A 16363-nucleotide genomic window follows, 5' to 3' on the forward strand; every position below is an offset into this window, starting at 1 on the left:
GAAGTGCAAAGACAGAATAAAGACCTTGCCAGATTAATTATTTCTAGGGCATGTGAGAGTCTTACACTCTCCTGCTCTAACTTAAACTACGGAGAAGAACCGTGGTTAAGGAATTTGGTTTTTAAGGTATTTTGTACCTAATTGAGACTTATGAGGAAGCTTTAGTATGTTTTGCAATTCTTAAGTGCCACATTTAACCCCTACTGTGATGGTGATAAAGAATTGCAAAGACATGTTGTCGTACATATGATAATATGGGAAATAGTTTGGCGTTCATTTCTCATGCACGTAATACGTTTTGTCCACTGGTTATTCAGATTTCTTACCCAACTTTTTTAGGAAGATCCTCTTTAGGTTCTGTTTGCACACAAATTTTCATTTCCTTCAGGATGAGCTAGGACGGTGAGATTAATATATTTATCTCGATGCAGCCACTGAATTAACATCTAGTTCCACCGTGCAAGCGGGGTCTGGCTTAGGGGGGGCCTTCTTATGTAGCTTAGCAAAAAGTGCATCTCATGAGATATGTGAGAAAAGGACTTGAATTCAGGTAATAAAAGGCGTTTTCATACCAGAGAAGAGGTACCCATAAGGTTAAGTTTTATTCAAATAGTTATAACAGCTTTCATTCTTCTTTTCCTGAGTCGCTAAACAGGATCGCAGGTTTCACATGGTGCTGCTCTGGCCTCTTGGGAAGCTGTTGGGCACAGCCTTCCTAGAAAGCTCCTGCCCAGAGCTGGATGTATGTCTCTGCAACGCAGCCCCTAGGGAAAAACCAGCAAAACGTACTTGATTGTAATTTTTCATGCTCAGGGCAATTTCAGAGGGAGGAATGGTTCCTGTCCATCCTCTTCTCCTATTAATTCCTAAAAGAGGCTGAAGTTTCTCCTCAGAAGGTTTAAGCCTTTGGGGATGTTCTCAAATTGCCGTTTGTTAGCTTTACAACTATAGCTAAATTCTGGATGAATCCCAGCAGTTCCCACTAAATTCTCAGGAAGTTTTTGAACTCTAGTATTTCAAAAGGCATAAGGAAGGGTTTTACGAAGGCATCTACTTAGGCATTTTTGTGATTTTGTTATTTGCTTCCCCCTTCCCATATTCATCAGGACAGGTGTTACATTTTTCATGTTGTTTTCTCATTTTTCATGTTGTTTTCTCATTTTTCATGTTGTTTTCTCATTTTTCATGTTGTTTTCTCATGTTCCTGGCTCTTGTAAAATTTTTAGGATCCTTTTGGTGTACGTAGTTTAGAGTTTTCCCAAATGTGAACTCATTTGAACAAATAATGCTTCTGGCTAATTCTTCCAACAGGGCACTCTCCATGACATGCACAAGTGTTGCAAGAGCCGTGCTGAAACCGTGACCATAAGCTGTTCTCTTCTCCCCCCTGGATTTTGACAGTAGACAGGTTGACAGCATGCAGAATAACTGTTGCACAGCTCCTAGCCATTTACATCACCATATATGTGAGATCGAGTACTGAATTGTGATAGATTTATTATACGTAGATTTATTATGAAGCATAGCTTCAAGTTTTGGTTTGCATTCAGTTTCTACCGAGGCCTGTGCTCAGAGGCTTCACCAGCCCTGAGGGCAGTAGGATGTGTGACCTGGTTTGCTGCCCAAAGAAACTCATCAGTTCATGGAAACCTACGTGGGAACTTGCCTGGCATCCAGTTATGTGTTTTGAAACTTCTATTGGTCCTTGCTACACAGGGTTGCCTTTTATTCTTACATTTTGTGGCAGTTTTGTAACTTGAGCAATGCATCCTGCAAAAAGAATGTGAGGAAAGAAAATTACTTTTCTCCTCCTTTCTTGTACTAAGTTATTTCCTAAGGCTATCTACTTCACTGCAGCTGCTGTCTGTGCCTGGAGATATTAGAAAAAATGACATTATGGCTCAGCACAGCAGCTTAATCTCTGGTTTCGATTTCTTCTGTATTTACCACCAGGCCCTTTGGGGCCCTTGCGCTACCGAGATTGAGTAGATTGTTAAAAGCCCGTGCAGCGGCTGCTTTGTTTCCCCTTGACTGTTTTTCGTGGTTGGTGGCAGGAAAGTTTCTTGCCACTCCCTTATCTGAGGTTTGTGTAATGAATTGATCATAGGCAGTGCTGCCTCTGAACTGGTTCCAGTTTGGCAGAGCTCGGCTGTTCCTGAGTCACCGCAACTCCCGGAGGAATTTTTCCTGACTTCAGATGTATGCGGGCAATTTCTCCCTACTACGGGCATTTTGAAAAATGTCCCCAGTGACAATCAGGCTATCAAAGAGATACTGAAATGGCACCATTGTTCAGGCACACTCTTGAGGTTAGAGAGCCTAAAAATACAGATCAGCTCTGACCCAGGGCATGGTATTGAACTTTCTGCTCTGTGTGTTGTGCTTCGCTGGATGAGATACTGGCTCTAAGTGCATATTCTAGATACCTCTGCCTGCTAGGGTCAGCCTGAATCTCCTTACACGAGTGTTTTAACACATGTTGTCATTTATGCACTGTCTGTTTGCTTTTTCTCATGGTCACTGATTTCCCACAGACAAGCTCTTAGTGTACCCCCACTGTCCCAGCAAATCACCAAACTAAACCTTTCAATGAGAAGTAATGATACAAGATGTAAAATTTCTGGACAGGAAACTCTACTGGATTCCTTCACTGGAAGCCTCTAGATACTAAGCAGATCAATCCAGGCTGATAAACAGCCAAAGGCTGAGCAAATTGGAAGTTTTTCTTATTGGTTACCAACCTGGGGAAAGCAAAAAGCAGAACATACTGTAAAATACCAAGCAGTAAGTCCTCGCAGTTGCTAGAGGATGTGATACCCTGCTGACAGTCTGGTGGGCTCGCTTCACAGCCAATGGTCGAAGCCTGGATATAAAGAAGAAATTTTTTTATGAGGAGGGTGGTGAAACACTGGCACAGGTTGCTCAGAGAGGTGGCAGATGCCCCTTCCCTGGAAACAATCAAGGTCAGGCTGGACGGGGCTCTGATCTAATTGAAGATGTCCCTGCTCATTGCCGGGGCGGGGGTGGACTAGATGAACTTTCAGGTCCCTTCCAGCCATTCCGTTCTATGATTCTATGAAAGCATTCCAAAATAACAGACCTCGGTGGAACCACAAAATCAGTCCCGCCCCAAAAAATGCCACCCAAGCTCTGTGTGTGGTTTGGACAGTGAGGTGCATTTATTTGAGCATCCCTCTCAAGTTGTAACGGCAGGCCAGGCAAGGGGTTGCTTGCTGGCAAGAAGGTAACTCCTCTTTTTCCTCCTTGAGTCTCTCTGGGGGTTTCTGGTTCACTTCCTCTTCTCCAAAGAGAAAAAAAAAAAAAACTCAGCTCACACATAACTGTTGCTGCACATTCCCCGGGAGACACCAGCAAACATGGGTTTGCTGTTCTCTTCAGTTCTCTATGGAGAATTTCCCTTTTTCCTCTCCACCAAGAGGTGGAGCAGAGACCTCTCTCTCGCCTGAGTGGCTCTCGATAGGAACCTTGCCCTATTAGCAGTAGTACACTTGCTTGTTTGTCTCCCCAGAAATGATCCCAAATCTTTACGTTACTTCCCTAGCCTTTTTTGCCAACTTGTTTTTCCCACTTTGCCACACTTTGTGTGTCTGTTCTCCTCTACTGGCAGGATGCAAATATATCAGATGGGACGAACTGTCAAGGGTTTTTTTGCTCTCCTAATAATTCAATGGTTGTAAGACAAACTTCAGGGCACTGTTAAAAAAAAAATAAAAATATAAAAGGTTTACTCTTTAATGTGTGTACTCCTATATTTTGTGTGGGAAACTTTCTCCCAAACCTATGCTTTGATCCTGAATTACTGAAGGCGTCCTTACAAATTGCTAACAGATCCAAATAGGACGCAAAAAGGTTGCACAACATACACATTCCTAAGAATTAATGTTTAACAACAGAGTGGCACTACTGAGAAGGTATCTAAACAGTGCTTGTTTACATGGGAACCCTTCGCATATCTCTGGCAGTGAAGAGCAGATCTCAATAAAACTTGCACCTGAGTTGCACTTGCCTCAGAGTTGCTGAACTCTTCTAATGCAGGAGAAAGCCAACTTCCCGCAAAATGAGCGTGTGACCTCAGAAATTATCCCAGGGGACTTTTTGCTCACCGCTCCTTCGTTTGTAATTTGTTTTTAAGTATCTTAAATAAGGCTGCTGCATTTTAGTCATGTTTTGTCTTGTGCAATTACCTTACAACCAGCACAGATGTTCAGCTGTGAGATTGAGGTTGCACTCGTGAAAATTCATATAAACATCTGGAAAAGTAGAATTAGGTGTGTGCACATGGGTATGTGATTTGCCTGTGTTTGCTGAGTTCAGCTTGTGCTCCCAGACATACGATTAACAACTCCAAAACATTAATTGAGGCAAATGTCCCATTATAGAGTCCGAAGATCAACATAGGGGTGAAAGGGTGTCGGTATCTTAATGGGCCAAAAAATTTAAAAAGAAAAAAAAAATATACGTGAAAAGAAAAAGCCTTTTTTTCCTCCATATCTGCAATAGATAGTATTTTGCTTGCCTGTATTTGGACAACTCACCAGTGGATCAGGGCCGATGGGCTGTGACCTCTAGAAGTTAATGTGTTACACGGCAATACCATAAATCAGCGTTAAACCAGCAAATGCCAGAATTAGTGCCGAGTCCAGGGCGTTTCAAGTCCAAGTGTCTTGACTGCTCCCCTTTTCACAGTACTCGGGGTATGTATGTTGCTGTGCTGTCATCACTGCTTGAAGCTGTCACTGCGCCACCCTCCAACCCCACCCCAAACCAAGCCAGGAAACCCATCTGAGTCAGCAAAACCCTTCTCCATTGGTTGCGGGTTTTTTCCCTGTTGTTATCAGGATGGCTGTAACCTGGAGGGGGTCACGGGGAAGCTGTGAGAGTGCTTGGGAGCAGTGGGGGGGCTCTCCCTCCAGGCGAACCGCCTGCCCCGCTGCATGCCACGCAGAGACAAATCGAGCTGCTCTGTGTGTGACGGGGGAGGAAGAAGAGGGGGGAAAAAAAGAGGGACTAGCTTTGCTGGGGACAAACAGGCAGGCGAGACTGCTTCTTTCATAAACGGTGCCAACTTAGATTAGCTTGAAGTGAGTATGAAACTGCAGTCTAAATTAAGTTCCATCTCATGTACCCAGCATTATTCATAATTGCTCAGAGCCAAAGAGTCTGTTGGATTGGAGTCTGGGATGATATTTAGTTATTTTAATACATTGCCCTTTTTTCTTCCTAGAATCTCTATGTTCGCTTCCCGTTCTAACTCATGAGATAGAGTACACTGCCTTAGTATATCCTCAGACTACATCTCCTCTTTCCTACATACCAGTGGTGGCAGGGATCCTCTGGAAAAAGAAGAGTGCAGTCATTGCATGGAAACACTGCTCCTGTTGTTCGGAGGTGACCCTCCTGCTGGACGGGACTGCCAGCAACAAGGTCTGGGTTCAAATCAAAGGGAGTTGCTCCGAAAATGGTGACTTGAGGCCACACCTGGACAACTGGGAAAATTATTTTGAAATCGCTAATTTTTCCTGTTGGCAAATGTGAATCAAATGGTTAGAAAGTTTGGGTTTTCTTTTTTTTTTCCTAAGAACAAAAATTTGACCAGGTAGATAAATAGAGTGATACTAACTGACTGTTACAGTTACTCTTTAACTATATCGGTTCATAGTCTTTTCCTCCAAGGAAGCAATTTCTAGGCTAGACCTTTTCCCATCGTCTACAGTAAGCGAAAGCTAAGCTTTGTTGGGCGATAAACCATCATGCAAAGCGATGCTCTGCTAGCTGCTCGTCTCCCTGCGGCTGTGCCTCCGGCTGCTCCATCCCCATGGGCCCTGGCAGCTCTGCCGGGAGCCCCTCCGCTCTCATCCGGCTGCTCCTGACCCGGCACAGCCACGCGTGCGGCTCCTGCAACTTGGCTACGGCTTCAGGACCTCTCCTGCAGTGCTTTAGTGTTGAGAACTACCCACAGCCATCAGCTGAACTGGCCTGAACCGAATGGGGAACTGGACACAGACCTTCCAGGAGGCAGGGAAATAGGTTTTTTTCTGCCTCTTACGCTTGTACAGTCTGCGGCACAAAATCTCGTGACGCCCGCCCCCCCCCCGCAAGCTAGCTAAGCATAACTGCTAACCTTGCACCCGCTGCTGGGCATTAGCGATTGCCTTAAGCTGGCATGGCCATTTACCCAGATACATTTCACAAAGCTACAAATGAATTACAAAACTATAAATATTATTGTTATAGCTGTGAACTTTTCCCCAGTTTGTAAACTCCCTTTCTCAGCAATGCCTCTCCAGCGTAGTAACACAACGTACAAAAAAAATATCTAGGGCATGTCTATTGGGGCTTTCAGTTTGCCTCCCCCTCGCCCCACTGGATGGCAAAAGAGCCCTTCTCTGGTGGGGCTTCCCTCCCCTCTGGGGTTCAGAAGTGTCCAGGGAGGGGTTGTTCTTTGATTTTTGGGGGACTTTGATTTTTCAAAGGGACTGATCATTCTTCTGTCTAGGTGTTTTTCCTTTTTTTTTTTTTAAACATAGCATGCCTGGGTGTACAAGAGACAAAAATACAAGTCTTTCACAAGCGGCAGAAATCCTTGTCCCACTGACGTGGCAGATGAAACCTCTGACTGCTGGTGGGTTCAGCCTGTTTGTTTCAGCTCATCAAAGCAGCCACGAGCTCAGGAAGTCAAAATCCTTTTGCTTATTTTTGCACCCCTCTCTCATCAAAACTGGAAGCTCCGATAACAAATCTACCCAGGGCATCCTTCAGCTTCCTGCTGCAGCTTCACTTTTATGATGGTGTTAGCAGGATCTTTCATCATTTGCCTCCCTGGAGCATCCTCTTCATGCCCACGCGTTTCACTCCCATTTGAAGTAAAAAGTAAAAGCTGTTCAGCTTTGCTTAGAGCATAGCTGGGGATTCCGAACACAGATATCTTGATTAAAATAAAACCAGCCTGTTCTTTCTTCCAGGAGGTAGTGACGCCTTGGGAAAGGAGTTCACCCCTCCTCTCAGAGCTGTTTGTAGAGACGATCGGCCCCATGTCCCCAGGGAAGCAGTGACAGAGGCCTCCCAGGGGAGGGGTGCTGGGTATGAATGTTTTTAAAGCCTAATTCTGCAATAAGACCTTGGGGAATTTTTGTTGTTTTGGTTTTGTTTTTCTTTCCTGCTGATTCCTCTGTTCCCTTTCTCAATCATTAGTCCTTTCCAAGTCTTAATCCAATAACTGAAATGTTATTAAGCCTTCCATTGGCCATTTTCTTGTTACACATTGTCACAAGACTGCTAAAGAAATCATGCTCATCGAAATTTCCTTCCCTGAGTTTTCCACAGACTGTTTTTTGATCATATTGTTGCTTACCAGCTTACTGCAGAACCACCAATTTCATTTTTAGTTTCTATGATAATATCTAAACAAGGGAGGGGTTCCTATCTATTTTGTTCATTCCACTGTTGGACTCTATTCTGTTTCCATTGAAAATCCTCCAATTAGGAAGAAGGGATCTGAATCCTGGGGTTCAGTTATGAGTTGACCTCAAATGCCCTCAGTTTGCCAACGATGAATCCGATATTCTGACTTGGGTGCAGTAACACGGATACCCAAATCCTCATTTGGGTACTCAAGAATCACAGAGCAGTTTGGGTTGGAAAGGACCTTTGCAGATCACCTGGTCCAACCCCCCTACCATAGGCAGGGACACCTCCCACCAGATCAGGTGATCCTGATCCAACCTGACCTTGAACACTTCCAATGATGGGGCATCTACAACTTCTCTGGGCAACTTATTCCAGTGTCTCTGGAATTCTGTAAAGAATTTCTTCCTTATGTCCAATCTAAATCTACCCCATTGTAGTTTAAAACTGTTACCCCTTGTGTTATCATTATGGGCCCTGGTAAAAACTGGTCCCCATCTTTCTTACAGGCCCCCTTTAAGTATTGAAAGGCCACAATAAAGTCTCCCCGGAGTCTTCTCTTTTCCAGGCTGAACAACCCCAACTCTCTCAGCCTGTCTTCATAGGAGAGGTGCTCCAGGCCTTTGACCATTTTTGTGGCCCTCCTCTGGACCTGCTCCAACAGATCCATAGCTGTCTTGTGCTGAGGGCCCCGGAGCTGGATGCAGTACTCCAGGTTGGGTCTCAGGAGAAGCCACAGGCATCTGGAGCTTCCAAGTAAATCAGTATGCAAAAAAACCCACCCCAAAGAAAACAAAACTCCATAATCATAAAATTATATATATATGCATAAATAGATGTATTTTACAGTTCACGTTACATCCATCTGAAAATTCTAGGTTTAGCCATGCTTAGTCTTTATTCATTAGGAAGGAATGAGGCATTCACAAAGCAGTAGGGAGCAAGTGTAATTTTCAAGATCTGTGTTAGACAGCAGTTTGGAAATGCAACTGTGGTGTATAAACAAACTGTATTTTATAATTTTCTAAGGAACCACCTTAAGACTGAAGACATGGTGGTAAAGTATTGTGGATTTGCAGTGATGCCCTTGCAAACATCGTTCTTTTCCAAAGGGTTAAAAATGCCCCATCTCAAGTTCCACAAATATTCTCCCATGCCATGACATTAAAATCTCACAGAAGGGGAAGGGTACACCTGCAGAGCGGTGACAGTGGCCTGCCTGTTGTTTAAGGTACGCTGTGAGTTTGGCAACAGTTCAGCTGGGGTTGGACAACCCGATAGAGAAGGGTTTTGGCAGTAGCGAGCGGAGGCTGTGGTGGGGGCGGCCGTGGGAAACCTTCAGTTTGGGGCATGAACAGACATCTTCAGGTGGGAGACCACCACCCTCTTGCATCAGGGCAGGATCCTAGGTCCTGTGCCTGCAAGAAGGAGGTCAAGCAGAGGGCTGCTCGCACCGACCACCCTGAGAAACCTTCCCAGAAGCGACGACCTAGGCCACAGAGGTTGCTACAAGACCCACGGCTGGTTACTCTTGTGCGCGCACCTACAGGATGTGCTGGAGCGGGCCCTTTGCTTCATAACCATTGGGGTGGGTTAGCATGTCATATGCAAAGTACACGGGAAGAGTTGAAATCTCAGTCACTTGCTTCTCGTTTTCCCTTGGGAGCTGCAAGGAAGCTGCAGACAGTTTTCAAAATACGTTTTGAGTGAAAGCCTGCAAAGATTTCGATGTGGGTTTTGGTTCAGTAGTGCTCACTGAAGTCACCATGGCTTTTGTGACACGTAGGTTTAAAACACCATCCAGTGCTGTGAAAGCACCTCCATAGTTATTGCAGGCATTAATCTAATGCATTTTAGGAGGACTTACACTTTCACTTGTCATCTTCTGTTTAAAGAAAAAAAAAAGTAGGTAAATTTGTGAGTTTCTCGACTATTTCATTAGGTTATGAATAAGTATAAAAATTAAATGAACCAATGTATTCCTTGAAACCTCTACAGACGCAGGCCTATTTACTGAAGAGATTATAGTTGATATTCTAGAACCTTCGTGGCTCATGAGGCCTTTCTGCAACACTTGTGCTGCGTGAAAAGATGGGTCTCTGTAGGACTATTGTTTTCCTCTCTTGTCACCCATCTGTGTTGAGGGAGGAGAAGGTGGAGAAAAGGTGGGGCTCTGGCTCGCTGCCCGCCCTGTTGGAAAAGGGAGTTGTGCCAACGGGCTGGGCAATGAGCGCCGTGCCAGAGACACGCGGCTGCTGGGAGACCTCTTTGCCATGGGGGCAGAGGAGGAACCAAGCGCAGCCCTTTGCATCACAGTTTGCTTTCTGGGCTGTCCCCGAAGCAACGCAGCCGCGCACCACCCTGCGTAGCAAACTCACAGCAAGCTTTGTCATCTGCTTATTCTAATCTGCCGCTGTCAACCATAGGAAATTAGTTTGCTTTATTTATAAGTTAGAGGTGCTCCATATTTATTTTTCCAAAGAAACTCGAAGGAGCTAGCTTATATTCTTAATGCCCTGAACCAGAGGTAATTTTCATGCTGTACATTTTCTGGATACCTGCAGATGACTCACCTGAAGAAAGGGAGTGTTGTTTCATTTAAATTATGTCATAGTTGATACCCCTCCTCTAGACTGAGACTGCAGGGTGAGGAGAGCTGGCAAGCCAGGAGAAAACAGAGAAATAAAAAGGTTCCAAAGGTTCATCAACGACCTCATGTCAGATACAGGGCATTTAAAGCACATGATAGACTTTTTCCTTTAAGTCCTACTGGTCCTTTAGGGTCCAGTAAACACCAAGTTCCTGTGAAGGTTCATGTAGCACTGGTACAAGTGGCTAGAGATAGGATTAAGATGTAATTAACCTCACATTCAAGAGGAAAAGGGGAGGAAATGAGAGAAGAAGGGTTGTATAAAATGCCTAGTCATTGCTGATCGTGTTTGCAAGGGATGTAAAAAATCTGGAAAAAACAGTTGGAGCCAGTAGAAAATCTCTCATTAATATCAGTAGGCTTTGGATCAGGCCAGTGATGTTCTCCAGATAATCCATATTTCCTCCACCCCTCTTTGCTGGCCAGTTTATTCAATCCATTCCTTGTTGATTCAAGGAGAGTTTTTCTTGTTTCTAATTATGTGTTGCTTACAGGAGCAGGGCGAGGAAGGTGACCACAACCCTTTCTAAAGAGAGAAGCATTACCCCATCTTGTCCCTGCGTGACTGCATCTGTCCAATGACACCGTGGTGAACCAACCGTGTACTTCATCTCAGCCCAAGTTCTCCTGGATTAGTACCACTGGACATCTTTGGAAGATCTCCGTTCCTCTTCCTTTGCCATACCCAGCTAACGCATTTTCTGGAAAAAGAGATAAGCAACAGGATTGGTCTTAAGGTATGTTAGCAAAAAGAGAGAAAAGCATTACTGTAATGTCACTTATTGATATCAAGGTGCACAGCTGCTGAAATGCATTAAGAGGGAGGTAAGAAATCTTTGCTGGCCTCAGAAGGGTGGGTGGTGGGGAAACTGCTTCTGCACCAGTGATTGTGTCATGACATGGTGGTGGTTCGAAAAAATGTATTGTACATGATATCAATCCAGATATGCCCAAGAGAATTACACATGTACATATGTATTTGTCTTTATCTATAGCATTTTGATTTAAATACAGAACCAAGTCCTGTTTTCATTCGTGCTGCTATCAATAAGGATTAACCGCTTTAAATGAAAGCTGCATCAGCTGATGCAAGTGTGAAATGAGAATTACATAAGTGACTATGAAATTCTACAATGTTTGTGTTGTTTTTATCCATCCCAAAACTTGAAAATGAAACCTTGGGATATCACTACCTCCTAACCATGGGAACTTTCTAAATTTCAGTGACAGACTGTACTGAAAAAATCTATTTAAAAGTGGTAGAAATTTTAATCCAGTCTCTGAGCTGAAATATAGTTGTGGACGTTGTTAAAAAAGCTTGTCTCAGACGGTGTTAAATATTTATAGAGAGGACTGCGAGTGGATATAATTCTTCTGATTATAGCTTGGCTATATTGTATACATGAAAATAGAAATAACCTTCTTGGAATAGAAACCCTGGTATTGAGTATTGAGTACAGACACGGCTCACTTGAGAATCGTTTTCCAAGGGCATTTGGTCACTGCAGGGACTAACTTATCTCAAGAGTGACTTCAGAAGGTAGTCACTGAAGCCCCACATGAAAGCCAGCATTCTGAAGGCAGCAGGCACCCCTCGCTGCCATGACTTGGGACGCCAGCCGTGTGTGCTGAGGGGAGAGCTGGGTACAACGCCTGGGAGAGGCGCAGGATGGTTGGCACGGTGGAGCCACGAGTGTTGTGTACACAGTGTGCAGCATAGGGAAAACTGGGAATGTGCCATGTCCACAGCTTACAGAGAGAGAGAGCTTTCTGTTTTCTTCATTGCTGCACTAGACCATACGTGGAGCATCCCTTACGCCGTCTCCTTGTCAGTCCTGCCCGGCTTTACAGAAGCCTGACCTGCCTGTACCCGAATGACTGGAAAAGCGTCATGCCAAAGCAAAGTGCTCTGCTGTGACTTCATGCCACTTCTAAATGAACTGTTTTCAGATCTGTGGAAAGCTGTCAGGCAGAAGGCTCATTAAGTTTCCCTTCCTGCTAGTTCTGCTGGGCTGAGTGCTCCAAGAGCTCTACTTCTCTGCCACGAAAACACTGAGATTGAGGCTAATTCTAAGCGTAGCACAACATGTTTGAATTACAGAAAGCGGTAAGGATGAAGGGACTTTTAGTGGCACCAGCATTTGGGAGAGGGTGAGTCGCTTCTCTGAAATGCTGCTTTGACAACCTCAGACTCTCCTTGGTGCGGTGGCAAACAAAAGAAAAACCTCACAGTGAGGAATGGCTGTAGCTGGGTCACCCTGACCAGCATGCTGTGAGGGATTGCCCAGCGCAGTACAATGAAGATACATTAACATAAATTAGCTAATGTATTCATTTGTAATCTGGGCAAGACTGCCCAGATCCTTTTTTTCAGTCATATAACATAACATGATCTTAAAGACTAATTCTATATTTTCCCTGGATAATAGTATTGCCTTCTCTGACGCTGTTCTCAGATGAGGGTGAGTCATGCAACTCTAATTTGGGGAGGCATCTTACATTAGCATCTTGCTTAGGAAGGTTCTCACCATGGCTGAGCCCAAGAACACGAGCTCTGACCCAGTGGGCGAGGCCAATAGTCTGTCCAGGTGAATAGCTTTTCATTAATGTCAGTTTAATTGCAGGCTAGGCCTGGGGTTTCAAATCCTGAAAAAAGGTCCCATAAGAGGAATGGTAGAAAAGAGAGGAAATAGAGAGCTACCTGTCCAAAATATATAGAATGAAATGTTAGGCGAAAGCAACAGACTATAAAACTGCTGGGGGGGAAAAAGAGGAAGAATGGAAGAATAAGCATGTAATCAACATGTAACTTCTAAAACAAAATCCCCAGAGGTCTACAGTTCTTAGATTCAAGACTGTGTCAGCATATTAAAGAGACATATCAGCTTCAGTCTGGGTTATGCTGGTCTGCCTTTTCCACTTTTAGCCATGTTTAAAATAACCCATTTTTAATTTCCTGGTGGCTCTGTCACTCACAGAAATTCCTCTTATTCTTTTCACATCAGGCTTTTAAACCATTTCCCCACCTCTATTCACGTACATCACGTTCCCCACCCTGCATGCATGCTCTGAAATACTCTCTAAGGCAAAAGGACCCTCCCTTTCCAGAATATTTTTACCTGGCGTGACAGTGCTTGACCTGCCTTGCGGCTCCCGAGCATCAGCGTTGGGCCGGTGCTGCATCATGGCCCTATTGTCACCCATGCTGCATTGTCCCTCTCTCCACCTCTCCACTTTCCAGATCACACTGAGGTTTGAAGGCAGGAGTAAATGGTCAAGCAGCGGTTTCCTCAATAGCCTTTTCCATGCAGAGGCTGGGAAAGAGTCTCTAGCTTTCTGCATCACAGTCCCAATTCTTTTTTTCTAGGTGTCTTAAGGCCAAATACCCTCCAAACTCTTCAGTGACTTCAGTAAGTTTTGGGAGATAAAAGAAAAAATCTCTGAAAGGATCTATCTTTCAAAGCAGAACAGGTTAAGAGATAACAAGACGAAGGGCAGGCTTCAGTATTTCCACATACACGGATAGGTAATTACCTGATAGCTCAGAAATAATATAAACTCAGCTGAAGCTACAAAAAGCTGTATCCATATCCACGTGCTCTTTCAGATGGCTTCTTTGTTATGTTTTTGGATGAATGGTATCTTTTTTGGTTCTTTCCTTCGGAGCCTCAACTGACATCCTAGACATCTTACACTAAGTCTCTAAAACTGCAAAGAGAACTAAAACCTCTGTTCCAAAAACCCCAGGTTGTCCAGGGCAGGAACTGTCTTTGCTGTTTTCTGGATGCTGTACATCCAGAAAACATCCAGAGTACAGCCTGGTACCGAGTCACAAAGGAGGCTCCTCGGCATGACAGATGATAAGTAAGAGAAACAACAGATGAACCAGAAACCTGTCAGTGATTTGCTCTCTGATTACGGGCAGGGCCAAGCACAATATCCTCATTCCCTCTTGAATGCCCCACTCATTGAGTCACGGTGCCTTGATAAAGCAAATTCAGCCTCTTCAGTGGTATTCGATAATGTTGTGTCTGTCTCCTACACCAGCAATGACTTGCTATTTGTTCAAAACTACTTATTGTTCTTATTCATTACTTTGACACATTCCTCTAAAACTGATAGGGTTTGCTTACAGTCATTTCAGGTTCCTAATAAAAACACTAGGACCTGTAGGGCTAAATGCCAAAACAACTTGCTGAATGAGAGTGGCTCTGGGACTCAAGAGGACGCTCTAGCAAGCCCTGAAAATCTCATTTTCCTTCTTTTTTTTCTTCTTTTTTTTGCTGTCGATAGCAAAAGAAAAGAATTTTGTGAGCTTGGGGCTACACAGCTCCAATTGCTATAATTACATAGCCAGGAATTTTGCAATTGTACAGTAAATCAACTTTCTTACAGGGACTAATGCTTAAATTGCAATTTCTAGATTGCTTAGGATGGGAAAAGGATTTATGTGGTTAAAAATGCATGTTTGCTATTCACTAAGCCTAACCACAATAACTAACTTGTATTCACAATCTTTTCCTGCTATAAATTCAGGTTTGTTGTATTTTTGCCTTGGTTTTTAAGCACAAACCTGTTTTCCAATTCTAGGATGGTCCTCAAACAGCTAAATCGTAGGAAGAGATGTGGAGATATGTCCTAGACTAGAGAAAAGGCTCAGTTAACTGGTGCACGTTAGCTATTGCTGAGCAAATTTTAACCTCTTTTTGTTACATTGGAAATAAATTCTTTGGTATTAGACTTGTCTTACTAGATTCCTTACGTGGTTCAGTTAAGTTTATACTATAAACTCAAATTCTTGAAACACCGCAGGCCAGTTTTAGCAGCAGAAGAATGTAGCCTAAAAGGTTTGATTCGCTAATATTACTAGTAGTGACGGTGAGGAAAAATAGGAATAATGTTTTGAAGACTGTATAAGAGCAGAAATGTGAAATAGCACCAGTGATTAATTTTTTATTTTTAAAGGCCTAAACTATTTTACAGCAAGGATTTTGTCATCTACATGACTTAATATTAGGAAATATATTGAGGATGCCCATCTAAACGCAGCTGAAGCTATACAGACAGGAACGGGTTAAAAAACAGTCCTAGGGGGGACTGAAGGTACTCAGTCTCACAGGCATGAGATTGGCAAACGCTCGTGCAGCCCCTCTCCGAACTAATGCCCTTTGCCTAAAAAACGAGCATAGCACCCTGATTGTGGGGATTACAATGCACACTAGAACTGCCCCCTTTGCCCTTTTTTTGAGTGCTGGGCCCAGTGCCAAGGAGCCTGGAGAATGGCAGATTCCCACATCGTATCGCAGCGTGTGTTCCCCACGTTTCACTCAGCTTTTCCATCAGCTAAACGGGACTGAAGAACCGGGGCCATAGGCAATCGGCGCTGCTGCTCCTAGCGCTCTGGAGAGGTATTAAGGTGATGATTTCAGTGATTTAATAGGCTTTCACTCTTTTGCTGTGCTATATAAAAAGAAGTGAACATAACAAGGAAATGCTGTTTTGTTGTTTCGTGCTTTGTTATGGCAGCCTTCATAGAGCCCCAGAACGGTGTTTTGTAGGACTTGGAAGAAAAGATGCTATCAAACAGAAAAGATGGATGTGATGCTGTTAGAGAATAAGCAAACGTGAAAAGGTGAAGTCGTTAGGGGAGGGTGAGGGAAACTGGAAGAGCAGCAGCACCATAGACACATAGAGAAGACAGGTGGTTGCTTCAAGACATAAGAGCGGAAGGAAGGGGGCAGCGGCAGTGGGAGTGTCGCAGGGCATGTCGGGGATGGGAAAGGCAGGAGCAGGTGGGATGCAGGCTGAGCACACCTCTGCTCAGTTGTTCCGCAGTAGAGCAAAACTTACAGCTGAGGCAAGGGAAGTTCGTTCAGGTTCTTGAAATAACTGGAGCGCTGCAGCTTGCTAATGATGCGGACGGGGGAAGATTTGGGGATTTCTGTAGAGTTTGTGTGCCCATGCAGCTTTGGCATCTATTCAAGGATAGGGAAGAGTTCATTTTGATTTAGGAGCAAGGAAGTGAGATAAAAAATGATGGAACAGATGATGAACAGAGCTATGAAATCAAGTTCTCTGCTTAATAGATCACCATTCATTCCTGGAGCTATGGTAACTGACAGCGTGCTGTCTCTGAACCAATCCACTTAAAAAATAAAGTACGTAAGCCAGCCTATTTATTTTCATAAGGGCACAAATTAGGAACATGCATGTGGCTCATTACCGCAGCATGTGGCTCAGATGACCGGGGTAATTATTGAACTGCAGCAATTCAGTCAACTTCTACCC

General features: G+C 44.0%; 1 protein-coding gene across 3 annotated transcripts in view; it reads left to right on the forward strand.

Annotated features, from left to right (window-relative positions):
• Positions 1–4622: 4622 nt before the first annotated feature.
• Positions 4623–16363, forward strand: part of COBL (cordon-bleu WH2 repeat protein) — a 178967-nt gene continuing 167226 nt past the window's right edge. Inside the window, exons 1-3 of one of the 3 annotated variants that reach the window (XM_054190124.1) lie at positions 4642–4715; positions 5339–5445; positions 10570–10812. The gene's annotated coding sequence lies outside the window, so the exon portion shown is untranslated. Of the gene's footprint in view, positions 4716–5245; positions 5446–10569; positions 10813–16363 lie in introns of all 3 variants that reach the window. The other 2 variants (XM_054190122.1, XM_054190123.1) reach the window with 2 other exon arrangements.

The sequence above is a fragment of the Rissa tridactyla genome, chromosome 2 (assembly GCF_028500815.1).
Source record: "Rissa tridactyla isolate bRisTri1 chromosome 2, bRisTri1.patW.cur.20221130, whole genome shotgun sequence".
In the NCBI taxonomy this organism is placed as follows: domain Eukaryota; kingdom Metazoa; phylum Chordata; class Aves; order Charadriiformes; family Laridae; genus Rissa; species Rissa tridactyla.